This window comes from Arachis stenosperma, chromosome 6, assembly GCF_014773155.1.
Source record: "Arachis stenosperma cultivar V10309 chromosome 6, arast.V10309.gnm1.PFL2, whole genome shotgun sequence".
Classification (NCBI taxonomy): domain Eukaryota; kingdom Viridiplantae; phylum Streptophyta; class Magnoliopsida; order Fabales; family Fabaceae; genus Arachis; species Arachis stenosperma.
In genome coordinates, this window is record NC_080382.1 from 89256367 (window position 1) to 89271485 (window position 15119).

At 40.9% G+C, this 15119-nt stretch overlaps 1 non-coding gene across 1 annotated transcript; it reads right to left on the reverse strand.

Moving 5' to 3' along the window:
• Positions 1 to 252: 252 nt before the first annotated feature.
• On the reverse strand, positions 253 to 356 carry LOC130938136 (small nucleolar RNA R71). The gene has a single exon (XR_009069313.1). It is a non-coding gene; the product is annotated as a small nucleolar RNA R71 (small nucleolar RNA).
• Between the last annotated feature and the right edge of the window lie 14763 nt (positions 357 to 15119).

The window sequence follows — 15119 nt, forward strand, 5'->3', positions numbered from 1 at the left end:
CAACAAAACTACAAGTTTTATGGACTTCCATCTGAAGATCCTTATAAGTTTTTAACTGAGTTCTTGCAGATCTGTGAGACTGTAAAGACGAATGGAGTTGATCCTGAAGTCTACAGACTCATGCTTTTCCCTTTTGCTGTAAGAGACAGAGCTAGAATATGGTTGGATTCACAACCTAAGGATAGCCTGGACTCCTGGGATAAGCTGGTCACTGCCTTCTTGGATAAATTCTTTCCTCCTCAAAAGCTGAGCAAGCTGAGAATGGATGTTCAAACCTTCAAACAAAAAGATGGTGAATCCCTCTATGAAGCTTGGGAAAGATACAAGCAGCTGACCAAAAGATGTCCATCTGACATGTTTTTAGAATGGACCATATTAGATATATTCTATTATGGTCTATCTGAATTTTCGAAAATGTCATTGGACCATTCTGCAGGTGGATCAATTCATCTAAAGAAAACACCTGCAGAAGCTCAAGAACTCATTGACATGGTTGCAAATAACCAATTCATGAACACTTCTAAGAGGAATTCCGTGAATAATGGGATACCTCAGAAGAAAGGAGTTCTTGAAATTGATGCTCTGAATGCCATATTGGCTCAGAACAAAGTGTTGACTCAACAGGTCAACATGATCTCTCAAAATCTGAATGGATGGCAACATGCATCCAACAGTACCAAAGAGGTAGCTTCTGAAGAAGCTTATGATCTTGAGAACCCTGCCATGGCAGAGGTTAATTACATGGGTGAACCTTATGGAAACACCTATAACTCATCATGGAGAAATCATCCAAATTTCTCATGGAAGGATCAACAAAAGCCTCAACAAGGCTTTAACAATGGTGGACGCAATAGGCTGAGCAATAGCAAGCCTTTCCCATCATCTTCTCAGCAACAGACAGAGAATTCTGAACAAAACACTTCTAATTTAGCCAATCTAGTCTCTGATCTGTCAAAGGCCACTTTCAGTTTCATGAGTGAAACAAGATCCTCCATCAGAAATCTGAAGGCACAAGTGGGCCAGCTGAGTAAGAAAGTCATTGAAACTCCTCCCAGTATTCTGCCAAGCAATACAGAAGAGAATCCAAAAGGAGAGTGCAAGGCCATTGATATAATCAATATGGCCGAATGCACAAGGGAGGAGGAGGACGAAAATCCTAGTGAGGAAGACCTCCTGGGACGTCCCTCAAGCAAGAAGGAATTTCCTATTAAGGATCCAAAGGAATCTGAGGCTCATATAGAGACCATAGAGATTCCATTAAATCTCCTTCTGCCATTCATGAGCTATGAAGACTATTCTTCCTCTGAAGAGGATGAAGATGTGACTGGAGATCAAGTTGCTTAATATTTAGGAGCTATCATGAAGCTGAATGCCAAGTTGTTTGGTAATGAGACTTGGGAAAGTGAACCTCCCTTGCTCATTAATGAACTAGATACCTGGATTCAGCAAACTCTACCTCAAAAGAAACAGGATCCTGACAAGTTTTTGATACCTTGTACCATAGGCACCATGACCTTTGAAAAAGCTCTGTGTGATCTGGGGTCAGGGATAAATCTTATGCCACTCTCTGTAATGGAGAAGCTGGGGATCATTGAGGTACAACCTGCCTTGTTCTCATTACAATTGGCAGACAAGTCATTGAGACAAGCTTATGGAATAGTGGAGGACGTGTTAGTAAAGGTTGAAGGCCTTTACATCCCTGCTGATTTCATAATCTTAGACACTAGGAAGGAAGAGGATGAATGCATCATCCTTGGAAGACCTTTCCTAGCTACAGTAGGAGCTGTAATAGATGTCAACAGAGGTGAATTAGTCCTTCAATTGAATGGGGACTACCTTGTGTTTAAGGCACAGGGTCATCCCTCTGTGACAAAAGAGAGTAAGCATGAAGAGCTTCTCTCAGTTCAGAGTCAAGAAGAGCCCCCACAGTCAAACTCTAAGTTTGGTGTTGGGAGGCCACAACCAAACTCTAAGTTTGGTGTTAAGACCCCATATCCAAACTCTAAGTTTGGTGTTGGGACTATACAACATTGACCTGATCACCTTTGTGGCTCTATGAGAGCCCACTGTCAAGCTATTGACATTAAAGAAGCGCTTGTTGGGAGGCAACCCAATTTTATTTATCTAATTTCTATTTTATTTTATATTATTGTTATTTTGTGTTTTATTAGGTACATCATCATGTGGAGTCACGAAAAAAAATATAAAAATTAAAAACAGAATCAAAAATAGCAAAAGAAAAATCACACTCTGGAGGAAGCACAGACTGGCGTTCAACGCCAGTAAGGAGCATCTGGCTGGCGTTCAACGCCAGAACAGAGCATGAATCTGGCGCTGAACGCCAGAAACAAGCAACATTCTGGCGTTTGAACGCCAGGAATGTGCCTAGAAGAAAAGCTGGCGCTGAACGCTAGTAACAAGCATGAAACTGGCGTTCAACGCCAGAAACATGTTACATATGGGCATTGAACGCCCAGAATGTGCACCACGCGGCGTTTAAACGCCAGAATGGTGTGCAAAGGCATTTTACATGCCTATTTGGTGTAGGGATGGAATTCCTTGACACCTCAGGATCTGTGTACCCCACAGGATCACCTCAAGATCTGTGGACCCCACAAGATCCCCACCTACTATATTCCCACCTTACCTCCTAATCCTATTTTACTCTTCCCCATGTCACACGTCCCAAAAACCCTTCACCAATCACCTCAATCTCTCTTACTAATCACCTATTCACCACTCACATCCATCCACTCTTCCCCATAAACCCCATCTACCTTCAAAATTCAAAAACATTTACCCACCCAATCCCACCCTAAATGGCTGAACCTACCCTCTCCCCTCTCCCTATATATACCCTTCCATTCTACTTCATTTTCACACAACATTACACCCTCTACTATACCTTGGCCGAATCCATCTCCCCTCACTCTCCTCCGTTTTCTTCTTCTTCTTCTTCTCTTCTTTCTTCTCTTGCTCGAGGGCGAGCAATATTTTAAGTTTGGTGTGGTAAAAGCATAAGCTTTTTGTTTTTCCATTACCATCAATGGCACCTAAGGCCAGAGAATCCTCTAGAAAAGGAAAAGGGAAGACAAAAGCTTCCACCTCCGAGTCATGGGAGATGGAAAGATTCATCTTTAAGAGCCATCAAGACCACTTCTATGATGTTGTGGCAAAGAAGAAGGTGATCCCTGAGGTCCCTTTCAAGCTCAAGAAAAATGAGTATCCGGAGATCCGACATGAAATCCAAAGAAGAGGTTGGGAAGTCCTAACCAACCCCATGCAACAAGTCGGAATCTTAATGGTTCAAGAGTTCTATGCCAATGCATGGATCACTAGGAACCATGATCAAAGTATGAACCCGAGTCCAAAGAATTATCTCACAATGGTTCGGGGGAAATACTTAGATTTTAGTCCGGAAAATGTGAGGTTGGCATTCCACTTGCCCATGATGCAAGGAAATGAACGCCCCTACACTAGAAGGGTCAACTTTAATCAAAAGTTGGACCAAGTCCTTACGGACATATGTGTGGAAGGAGCTCAATGGAAGAAAGACTCTAAAGGCAAGCCAGTTCAACTAAGAAGACTGGACCTCAAGCCTGTGGCTAGAGGATGGTTGGAGTTCATTCAACGCTCCATCATTCCCACTAGCAACCGATCTGAAGTTACTGTGGATCGGGCCATCATGATTCACAGCATCATGATTGGAGAGGAAGTAGAAGCTCATGAGGTCATCTCCAATGAAATCTACAAAATAGCCGACAAGCCCTCCACCATGGCACGGCTAGCTTTTCCTCACCTTATTTGCCATCTATGTTACTCAGCTGGAGTTATCATAGAAGGAGACATCTCCATTGAAGAGGATAAGCCCATCACCAAGAAGAGGATGGAGCAAGCAAGAGAGACCCTTCACAGTTCTCAAGAGATGCATAAGGAAGCTCATCATCAAGAAATCCCTGAGATGCCTCAAGGAATGCACTTTCCTCCTAACAACTATTGGGAACAACTCAACACTTCCTTAGAAGATTTGAGCCACAATGTTGAACAATTAAGAGTGGAACATCATGAGCACTCCATCATTCTCCATGAAATAAGAGAAGACCAAAGAGCAATGAGGGAGGAGCAACAAAGGCAAGGAAGGGACATAGAAGAGCTTAAGGACATTGTTGGTCCTTCAAGAAGAAGACGCCACTAAGGTGGATTCATTCCTTGTTCTTATTTCTTTCTGTTTTTCGTTTTCTATGTTATGTTTATCTATATTTTATGTCTCTACTTCATGATCATTAGTATGTAGTAACCATGTCTTAAAGCTATGAATAAAATCCATTAATCCTTCACCTCTCTTAAATGAAATATGCTTTAATTCAAAAGAACAAAAAGTACATAAATTTCGAAAATTGTCCTTGAATTTAATTTAATTATATTGATGTGGTGACAATACTTTTTGTTTTCTGAATGAATGCTTGAACAGTGCATATTTTTGATCTTGTTGTTTATGAATGTTAAAATTGTTGGCTCTTGAAAGAATGATGAACAAGGAAAAATGTTATTGATGATCTGAAAAATCATGAAATTGATTCTTGAAGCAAGAAAAAGCAGTGAAAAGTAAAAAGCTTGCGGAAAAAAATGGCGAAAAAAATAGAAAGAAAAAGAAAAAGCAAGCAGAAAAAGCCAATAGCCCTTAAAACCAAAAGGCAAAGGTAAAAAGGATCCAAGGCTTTGAGCATCAATGGATAGGAGGGCCCAAGGAAATAAAATCCAGGCCTAAGCGGCTAAATAATGTTGTCCCTAACCATGTGCTTGTGTCATGAAGGTCCAAGTGAAAAGCTTGAGACTAAGTGGTTAAAGTCATGATCCAAAGCAAAAAGAGTGTGCTTAAGAGCTCTGGACACCACTAACTGGGGACTCTAGCAAAGCTGAGTCACAATCTGAAAAGGTTCACCCAGTCATATGTCTGTGGCATTTATGTATCCGGTGGTAATACTGGAAAACAAAGTGCTTAGGGCCACGGCCAAGACTCATAAGTAGCTGTGTTCAAGAATTAACATGCTTAACTAGGAAAGTCAATAACACTATCCAAAATTCTAAGTTCCTAGAGAAGCCAATCATTCTAAAACTTCAAAGGAAAAAGTGAGATGCCAAAACTGTTCAGAAGTAAAAAGCTACAAGTCCCGCTCATCTAATTAGAATTAATATTCATTGATATTTTGGAATTTATAGTATATTCTCTTCTTTTTATCCTATTTGATTTTTCAGTTGCTTGGGGACAAGCAACAATTTAAGTTTGGTGTTGTGATGAGCGGATAATTTATACGCTTTTTGGCATTGTTTTTAGGTAGTTTTTAGTAAGTTCAAGCTACTTTTAGGGATGTTTTCATTAGTTTTTATGTTAAAATCACATTTCTGGACTTTACTATGAGTTTGTGTATTTTTCTATAATTTCAGGTAATTTCTGGCTGAAATTGAGGGACTTGAGCAAAACTCTGAGAAAGGCTGACAAAAGGACTGCTGATGCTGTTGGAATCTGACCTCCCTGCACTCGAAATGAATTTTCTTGAGCTACAGAACTCCAAATGGCGCGCTCTCATCGGCATTGGAAAGTAGACATCCAGAGCTTTCCAGCAATATATAATAGTCCATACTTTATTCGGAAATTAACGACATAAATTGGCGTTGAACGCCAAGTACATGCTGCTGTCTCGAGTTAAACGCCAGAAACATGTCATGATCCGGAGTTGAACGCCCAAAACACGTTATAACTTGGAGTTCAACTCCAAGAGAAGCCTCAGCTCTTGGATAGATCAAGCTCAGCCCAAGCATACACCAAGTGGGCCCCAGAAGTGGATTTATGCATCAATTACTTACTCATGTAAACCCTAGTAGCTAGTCTAGTATATATAGGACATTTAACTATTGTATTAGACGTCTTTTTGACCACGTTTCATCTTTGGTCTCAGTTTTGTTTTATGCTTCATCTTAGGAGGCCATTGAGCACGTTTTAGGGGGCTGGCCATTCGGCCATGCCTGAACCTTTCACTTATGTATTTTCAACGGTGGAGTTTCTGCACACCATAGATTAAAGGTGTGGAGCTCTGCTGTACCTCAAGTTTCAATACAATTACTATTACTTTCTATTCAATTCTCTTTTATTCTTATTCCAAGATATATGTTGCATAACACTTTGATGAATGTGATGATCCGTGACACTCATCATCATTCTCACCTATGAACGTGCGTGACTGACAACCACTTCCGTTCTACCTTAGGCCAAGCGCATATCTCTTAGATTCTCCAACAGAATCTTCTTGGTATAAGCTAGATAGATGGCAGCATTCATGGGGATCCGGAAAGTCTAACCTTGTCTGTGGTATTCCGAGTAGGATCCTGGGAATCCGGAAAGTCTAACCTTGTCCGTGGTATTCCGAGTAGGATTCCGGTATTGAATGACTGTGACGAGCTTCAAACTCTTGAAGGCTGGGCGTGATGACAAACGCAAAAGAATCAAGGGATTCTACTCCAACCTGATTGAGAACCGACAGATGATTAGCCGTGTTGTGACAGAGCATTTGGACCATTTTCACTGAGAGGATTGGATGTAGCTATCAACAAGGGTGATGCCTCCAGACGATTAGCCGTGCAGTGACAGCGCATAGGACCATTTTCCCGAGAGGATTAAAAGTAGCCATTGATGATGGTGATGCCCTACATACAGCTTGCCATGGAAAGGAGTAAGAAGGATTGGATGAAAGCAATAAGAAAGTAGAGATTCGAAAGGATTCTAGCATCTCCACACGCCTATCTGAAATTCCCACTATTGATTTACATAAGTATTTCTATCCCTTTTTATTTTCTATTTATTATTAATTTTTGAAACCCATAACCATTTAATCTGCCTAACTGAGATTTACAAGGTGACCATAGTTTGCTTCATACCAACAATCTCTGTGGGATCGACCCTTACTCACGTAAGGTATTACTTGGATGACCCAGTACACTTGCTGGTTAAGTTGAACGGAGTTGTGTCCACACATAGTTGAAAAAGCAATGAATTTTACAAAATACAATAATAAAGGAATCACAATTTCGTCCACCAGCTCTCTTGCAGATGGTATGCAATATTGGAGAAGGTTTGTTCTTGATTCCACCAGCAATCATTAGGATGTTCCCTCCACTCAGGGAAGTAGGAATTTTTCTCTGTCCTTGAGAATTATCCTATGTATGCTTTCTCCTCCATTGCAATAATAGCCAGTGGCTTGTGAAGCATGCAACTGCTCTACTTGTGCTGTGAGTAAGGAAACTTGTTGAAACATGCATGATGCGTGAGCATCTTGTACCCTTTTTCTTAGCATTTTCTAGTTTTTTAGTTATATTTTATTTTATTTTACTTGATTTTAGTGCAAAAATCCCCTTTGGAAGCTACTTGGAGTTATTTTAGTGTTTTTATGATTTCAGGTGAAATTCGGAGCAATTTGGCAAAGTTTGGAGCAAAAACAGAAAAAGCAAGCAGCACCCTCCCTAGGCGCTAAACGCGGGCATCTAGCACTGGTGCGCGGAATTGTGATCATCAATAGCGCCATCAACATGGTACGCTCAATTGCAATCTCAACTCTTTATCACAACTTCGCACAACTAACCAGCAAGTGCACTGGGTCGTCCAAGTAATAAACCTTACGCGAGTAAGGGTCGATCCCACGGAGATTGTTGGTATGAAGCAAGCTATGGTTGATAAACCACTATTTTATGGTTTATATTGTGTTTAATTGTGTGGTTTTATCATGATCCTTACCCACTTGTTCATCAAAATAGCGTGCATTTAGATTTCCCTCCTGAATTCATTACATGTTTGAAAATTGCTTTCTAAAGGCTTTAATTATGTACTTTTAATTCTCCTTTATCCCATTCGATGTCGTGATCTGTGTGTTGAGTGTTTCAGATTTTACAGGGCATGAATGAGTTAGAGATTGGAAAGGAAGCTAGCGAAAAATGGAAGGAACACAAGAATTTGAGGAGATAACCAGCGAGAAGTGACGCGGTCGCATGGTTTACGCGACCGCGCGAAGGAGAGCAAATCGCAGTGACGCGGCTGCATGGATCGCGCGGCCGCGCGGATTGGAAAAGCTCAATCGACGCGGTAGCGTGGACGACGCGAACGCGTGGTATGGAAAAGCGCGAGTGACGCGTCCGCATGGGTGACGCGATCGCGTGACATGTGCGATCTGCATAATCTGCAGAATTTGTTGGGGGCAATGTTGGACCCTATTTCGACCCAGTTTTTGGCCCGGAACAGCAGACTAGAGCCAGAGAATATGCAGAAACAAAGACAACATTCATTCTAAACAGGTTTTAGTTTTAGATCTAGTTTTCACTCCTCCTCTAGGTTTTTCTCTTTAGGTTTTAGAATTTAATTTTCAATTGGTCTTAGCATTGGAACATTGAGAAGAGTTATTTCCTCATCAAGACTTCGTCATTCTAGTTCGTTCTCTTAACTTGGTTTATTTCTTCCATGTTCTTTGCTTTGTTCAATTTTGTCATTTGAATACTTTTATGATTATTTAATACAAGAATTATTTCTTTCATTTTAATCCATTTTACCTTCCAATAATCATGTCTTCTTTTAATTCCCTTTCATATGTTATGGATTTATTATTTACAATGAGCGAGTAGTTCCCCTCACTTGATGGGGAGTTGATTGAAAGGAACTCTTGAGTTGGAAGGATTGAAAGGGAATTTGTAATTGGGTTAACTGTTGGATTGCTATCTTGTCACTAACACCAATCCCTTTGAACTAAGTGGGTTGCAACTCGTGAACAGATCTATCATTCCAACTTATTTGACTTTCCTTTACCTAGTAAAGAATAACTAAACAGAACAACCATTAATTATAAATTAATCCTAAAATCACTCCATCAATAATAGAGATTCCAACTAATCAACTCCCAGTCAAGGCTTTTATTTATATTATTCAAATTTCCTCAATTTAATTTTCCATCTACTTAACTCAACTTTTTGGAAACATCTAATTAATAAAATACCACACTTTCCTGCAACTCGTTGGGAGACGACCTGGGACTCAAACTCCCAGTAATTTTTAATTTAAATTCTCTGTGACATATTTCTAAATTGATAGGCAGATTTTCGGTGAGTTAAGAACTATACTGGCAACGTAATTAATCTAATAATTTTTAATTCACCATTTTCTGTGCACCATCAATTTTTGGCACCGCTACACTTTCATCTATGACATCACACTGGAAGATAGAGCGATCTTCTGGAGGGTTATTAATAACTCCATTCAGATAAGCCATCATCAATCCTACTTGGAAGACCATTCCTGAAGACATCAAAATTCAAATTGGATGTTTTTTTTCAGGAACATACTCCTTTGAAATAGATGGCCGCATTGTGATCTTTAATCTGAATGGAGTTATTAATAACCCTCCAGAAGATCGCTCTATCTTCCAGTGTGATGTCATAGATGAAAGTGTAGCTGAAGTTCACAAGGAAGAGTTAGAAGAGAGGCACACTGGACAAGATCCAAGTGTGGGGACCCTCTTAACTGACAATGTGGGCACTTCATCATTTTCACAAGCTCCAGATACTCCAGAGCCTACCAATGAATAGAAGTTAGAATTGAAACCACTCCCTCCACATCTCAAATATGATTATCTTGGAGATGAGCAGAAGTTTCCAGTTATTATTGCAAGAGAACTTACTTCTCAACAAGAAGAGCAGTTACTTGATGTGCTGAGGAAGCATAAGAGGGCAATTGGGTGGAGTTTGGCAGACATAGTAGGAATCAACCCTCAAGTATGTGAGCACAGGATATTTTTAAAAGAGGAAGCAAGACCTGTCCGTCAACCCCAAAGAAGATTGAATCCCACCATCTTAGAAGTCATCAAAAAGGAAGTGACTAGACTATTGGAATTATTTATCATATATCCCATTTCAAACAGTGAATGGGTAAGCCCAGTACATGTGGTGCCCAAGAAGTCTGGAGTCACTACAGTGAAGAATGAGCATGGAGAGCTCATAGCAACTAAAGTTCAGAATGATTGGAGAGTCTGCATTGATTATAGGCGTCTCAACCAAGCTACCCGTAAGGATCACTACCCACTTCCATTCATTGATCAAATGCTGGATCGCCTGTCAGGTAAATCACATTATTGCTTTTTAGATGGTTACACAGGTTATTTCCAGATTCATATAGCCCCTGAGGATCAGGAAAAGACCACTTTTACATGTCCTTTCGGAACGTATGCTTATAAGAGAATGCACTTTGGCTTGTGCAATGCACCAGCTACCTTCCAAAGGTGCATGATGAGTCTTTTCTCTGACCTTATTGAGGATTGTATGGAAGTTTTTATGGACGATTTTAGCGTTTATGGTGATTCTTTTAGCCTTTGCTTAGATGGATTATCTAGAGTATTAGATAGATGTGTTAATACCAACCTTGTATTAAATTTTGAAAAATGTCACTTTATGGTAAAACAAGGGATTGTATTAGGACATGTGGTACCTAATAATGGCATTTTTGTAGACCCAGCAAAGGTGAATGTTATTTCTAGTTTACCTTACCCCTCTTCTATGAGGGAAGTCCGTTCGTTCCTTGGCCATGCAGGTTTTTACAGGAGATTTATTAAGGACTTTAGTAAGGCAGCACTTCCCTTATCCAGATTACTGCAGAAGGATATTGAGTTTGAGTTCAGTGACGATTGCAAACAAGCGTTTGATAAGCTGAAGAGTCCTCTGACTCAAGCTCCAATTGTGAAAGGACCAGACTGGAGCCAGCCATTTGAAATCATGTGCGATGCTTCCAACCATGAAGGTAAGGATCCTTTTGTTATTGCTTATGCATCTAAGACTTTAGACACTGCCCAGTCCAATTATATTACTACTGAGAAAGAGCTTCTTGCTATTGTTTTTGCTCTGGATAAATTCCGGCCTTATTTACTGAGAAAGTAGTATATTCGGACCATGCAGCTTTAAAGTATCTATGAGCTAAAAAGGAGTCCAAACCAAGACTTATACGTTGCATACTGCTGTTACAAGAATTTGATTTAGAAATAAAGGATAGGAGCGGTAATCAGAATTTAGTAGCAGAGAACCTGAGTCGCCTTGAGCATATTAAGGATGATTTTACTCCTATAGATGATAATTTTCCTTTTGATAACCTACAAGCAGTATCTGAGGTAGTCCCTTGGTATGCACCTGTTGCTAATTATTTAGCTAGCCGCACATTTCCTCCGAATTTTTCTAAGCATCAAAGAGACAAGCTGAAAAGTGAGTCTAAATATTATATATGGGATGACCCATATTTATGGAGATGTGGCGCTGACCAAGTAATTAGACGCTGTGTGCCTGAATCAAAATTCCAGTCCATTTTAGAGGCCTGTCACTCATCTGAGAGTGGAGGACATTTTGGTCCTCAAAGAACAGCTAGAAAGATCTTAGACTGTGGATTCTGGTGGCCTACTCTTTTTAGGGACGCTGCCAAATTTTGTAAATCCTGTCTCCCATGCCAGAAATTTGGTAATATATCCAGGAGGGATGAGATGCCTCAACAAATTATGCTTTTCTGTGAAATTTTTTATGTTTGGGGCATTGACTTCATGGGTCCATTTCCAAATTCTAATGGTTATTTTTATATATTGTTAGCTGTAGATTATGTTTCCAAATGGGTAGAAGTAATTCCTACCCGTACTGATGATGCTAATATTGTTGTTTCCTTTGTGAGAAACCATATTATATGTCGCTTTTCATCACCACGAGCAATCGTGAGCGATCAAGGCACCCATTTCTGTAACAAGAGACTAACAGGATTAATGAAAAAGCATGGGATAATCCATAAAGTCGCAACAGCTTACCATCCCCAAACTAATGGGCAAGCCAAGGTGTCAAACAGAGAAATCAAGCGTATCTTACAAAAGATAGTAAAGCCTCATAGAAAAGACTGGAGCACCAGGCTACAAGATGCACTTTGGGAATATAGAACAGCATATAAGACACCCATTGGGATGAGTCCTTTCCGCTTGTTTATGCAAAAGCTTGTCATCTCACAGTTGAAGTAGAACACAGAGCCTTTTGGGCAGTTAAGGAGTGCAACATGGGAATTGATAAAGCTGGATCTGAAAGGAAGTTGCAACTGCAAGAATTGGAGAGCCTTCGCCTAGAAGCCTATGAGAACTCAAGAATATACAAGGAGAAAATGAAGGCTGTACATGATCAAAACGTCAAGAAGAAAGAGTTTCAACCTGGAGATTTAGTCCTCCTTTACAAATCTCGACAAAGGCTCATGCCAGGTAAGTTGAGATCAAGATGGGAAGGTCCATATAGAGTAAAGAAGGCAGAACCATACGGAGTTTATCACCTAAGCCATCCTTCAAGCTCTGAACTCATTAAAGTTAATGGACAACGCCTGAAGCTATACCATGGCGAGAAGAGGCAGAGAAACAAGGAGTATGAGATCTTCCTCTTGGAAGATCCCCACATAGCAGAAGATTGAGCTAGTGGTGCGTCCAACTTACGGACGTTAAAGCAAAGTGCTTGGTGGGAGACAACCCACCATGGTATGATCGTTCCTTTCTTTATTTTAAGTTTTTCCTATTCAATAACTCTTCTCTTTATTAGTGCTTTCGTGCATTTGCATTTACATGTTTCTATTTTTCAAATAAAAAAAAAATTTCGCTACGCGACGCGATCGCATCAGCGACGCGTCCGCGTCGCTTGGAGAGAAAGGAAAATTAAAAATGAACAGAGAGTCACGCTAGAGCGTGGCTGGAGGCGTGCTAATGGCACATATCGACCCACGCGACCGCGTCGCTGACGCGTCCGCGTCGAATGGGAAGTATGGTCTCACACGCGACCGCGTGCCCCACGCGGCCGCGTGCCCTGGGTTTTCGACGTAAAAGGGTGCACAATGAAATATTGTGCGAGAGTGGTGCTAGATTGGTGCTGAAAGCACAATCCTTATCACGTGACCGCGTCCCACACGCGACCGCGTCCTGCATCTTCTGCAGCACACTCACGCGATCGCGTGCCACACGCGATCGCGTCACCCCAATTTTGGCAAATAAATTAATTTGAACAGAGAGTTGTGCTGGCGCGAGTGCAGAAGCATAACATGGGTCACGCGACCGCGTGACTGACGCGATCGCGTGCCCATACTTAACGTGCATCCACGCTAACGAGTGCCCCACGCGGCCGCGTCGCATGCGCCGCACAGCTCACCCTAAACTTGCCACATATCTTATCTTTCTCTCCTCCAAATCCTAATTTTTCTTCTCCCTCCTTATTTCTTCCTTTTCCTTTCTTCTTCCTATCTCACCTTTCACTTTCTCTCTCACCTCCATTCCTAAGGTTCTATTTTCTTCTTCCCTCTTCAATTTTCTATCATTCTTATTATTTTATAAGTTATTTTCTTTTTCTTTTCTTTTTCTTTTCATTATTCTTATTTTCTTTTTTCTACTTTTCCTTTTTACATGGTGTTAGAAATTTATTTGAGTCCTTATTCCTCATTATATGCTTGTGAATTATTACAAATTGTTTGACAATTATTATTCTTATTTTTTTAAGGGATTGCTTGCATGTTCACTTTCATACTTTTTATATCTTATCTACCATGCATGCCATGTGTTTGTGAAATAGCATTATGCACTTTTCTACATTACCTTACTCTATCATTCAATGCTTGCTTTTCACAAATTCTCTTTGCTATTGTTTTACTTGAATTTAATTGTCAATACAAATAATTTTGGCTTGTTACAACTGATGCTTGGTCCATGCTACTCATGCCCCTTTTCCGGCATCCCAATAAACACCTTGCATCCACTTATGTTTCCATGCACTTCCTACTTTTCATTGATGGCTTTTCACATGTACTCGAGAGCATGTGTTAATGTCATTTACATTCTTTTGTACATCCATCACCAATCTTCCGTTCTCTTCCTTGCTGTATATCTATTTGAATTTAATTTACATTCTCCTCCCTTTTTCAGGATGGTTACCAAGAAAGGAAAAGAGAAAGCAAATCCTAAACCCCCAGCAAGAAGAGGAACTAAAAGAGCATTAGTGGCACAGCTCCCTTCAATTGCAGTCAAGCCCTTAACAAAGAGAGTTAAGAGGATAATAAAGGTTGATGAAAAGGAGAAAGCCTTTCCAGCAAAGGACACTGTGCGGTTTTCCCAATCGTTACTGTGAGCAGATGTTCCCTATCCTAGCAGAAAGGAACTATAACAATGAATACCTTCTTATCCTCCCGTCCAATATTGCTTCCTTTGTTGAGCCGCAAATTGAACGAAGACAATGGGGTTTCCTACGGAGACAGCCAAGGCAGGTCAATCTTTCTTGGGTAGTTGAGTTCTACTCCAACTTCTACATGCCAACCCTACAGTCTGTTTATGTCCGGCAGAAACAAGTCCCCATTACGGAAGAAGCCATTCAGCAAGCTCTGAGTCTTCCTCCTATTCCAAAAGGAATGGACGCCTTCCAAGAAGCCACACTTAAGCGCCAGAGGTACCAATTTGACTGGGACTCCGTTCTCGGAGTTATCGCACTACTTGGCAGCCGTTGGATCTTAGGATACCACCGTACCCGCCCTAAGGGAATCTTGGCTTCAGCACTTACCTTGGAGGCTCGCGTATGGGAACAGATCATGTCCCATTACGTCTTTCCGAGCACTCACGAGTCCTCCTTCACCGCGGACATGGCTGTTCTACTATGGTGCATCCTTACAGACCAACCTTTGAATCTCTCAAGCCATATCCGGAATGATATGGGACACGTGCAAATTGTGGGCAATTTACCTTTTTCTGCCTTGGTCTCCGATCTTGTCTCAGCAGCCAGAGTCGCCCACAGAGCTGGGGACACCAAAGCCGTGCTTCCACGGGATGATCAGTATGTCCCTAACGGGAAATACCTCAGACTTCAAGCAGCCACTACAAACCTCCCTACTGCTCCAGTTGAAGATGATCCTTCTTCAACACTACAAGCACCTACAACTGATGAATTACTCCAGCAGATAATCAAACGGTTGGATTGGCAAGAACACAAAGCTAAATTGAGAGAGCGCCATAACAACCGACGATTCAAACACCTCAGGGAGCTACTTAGAGGAGATTGCA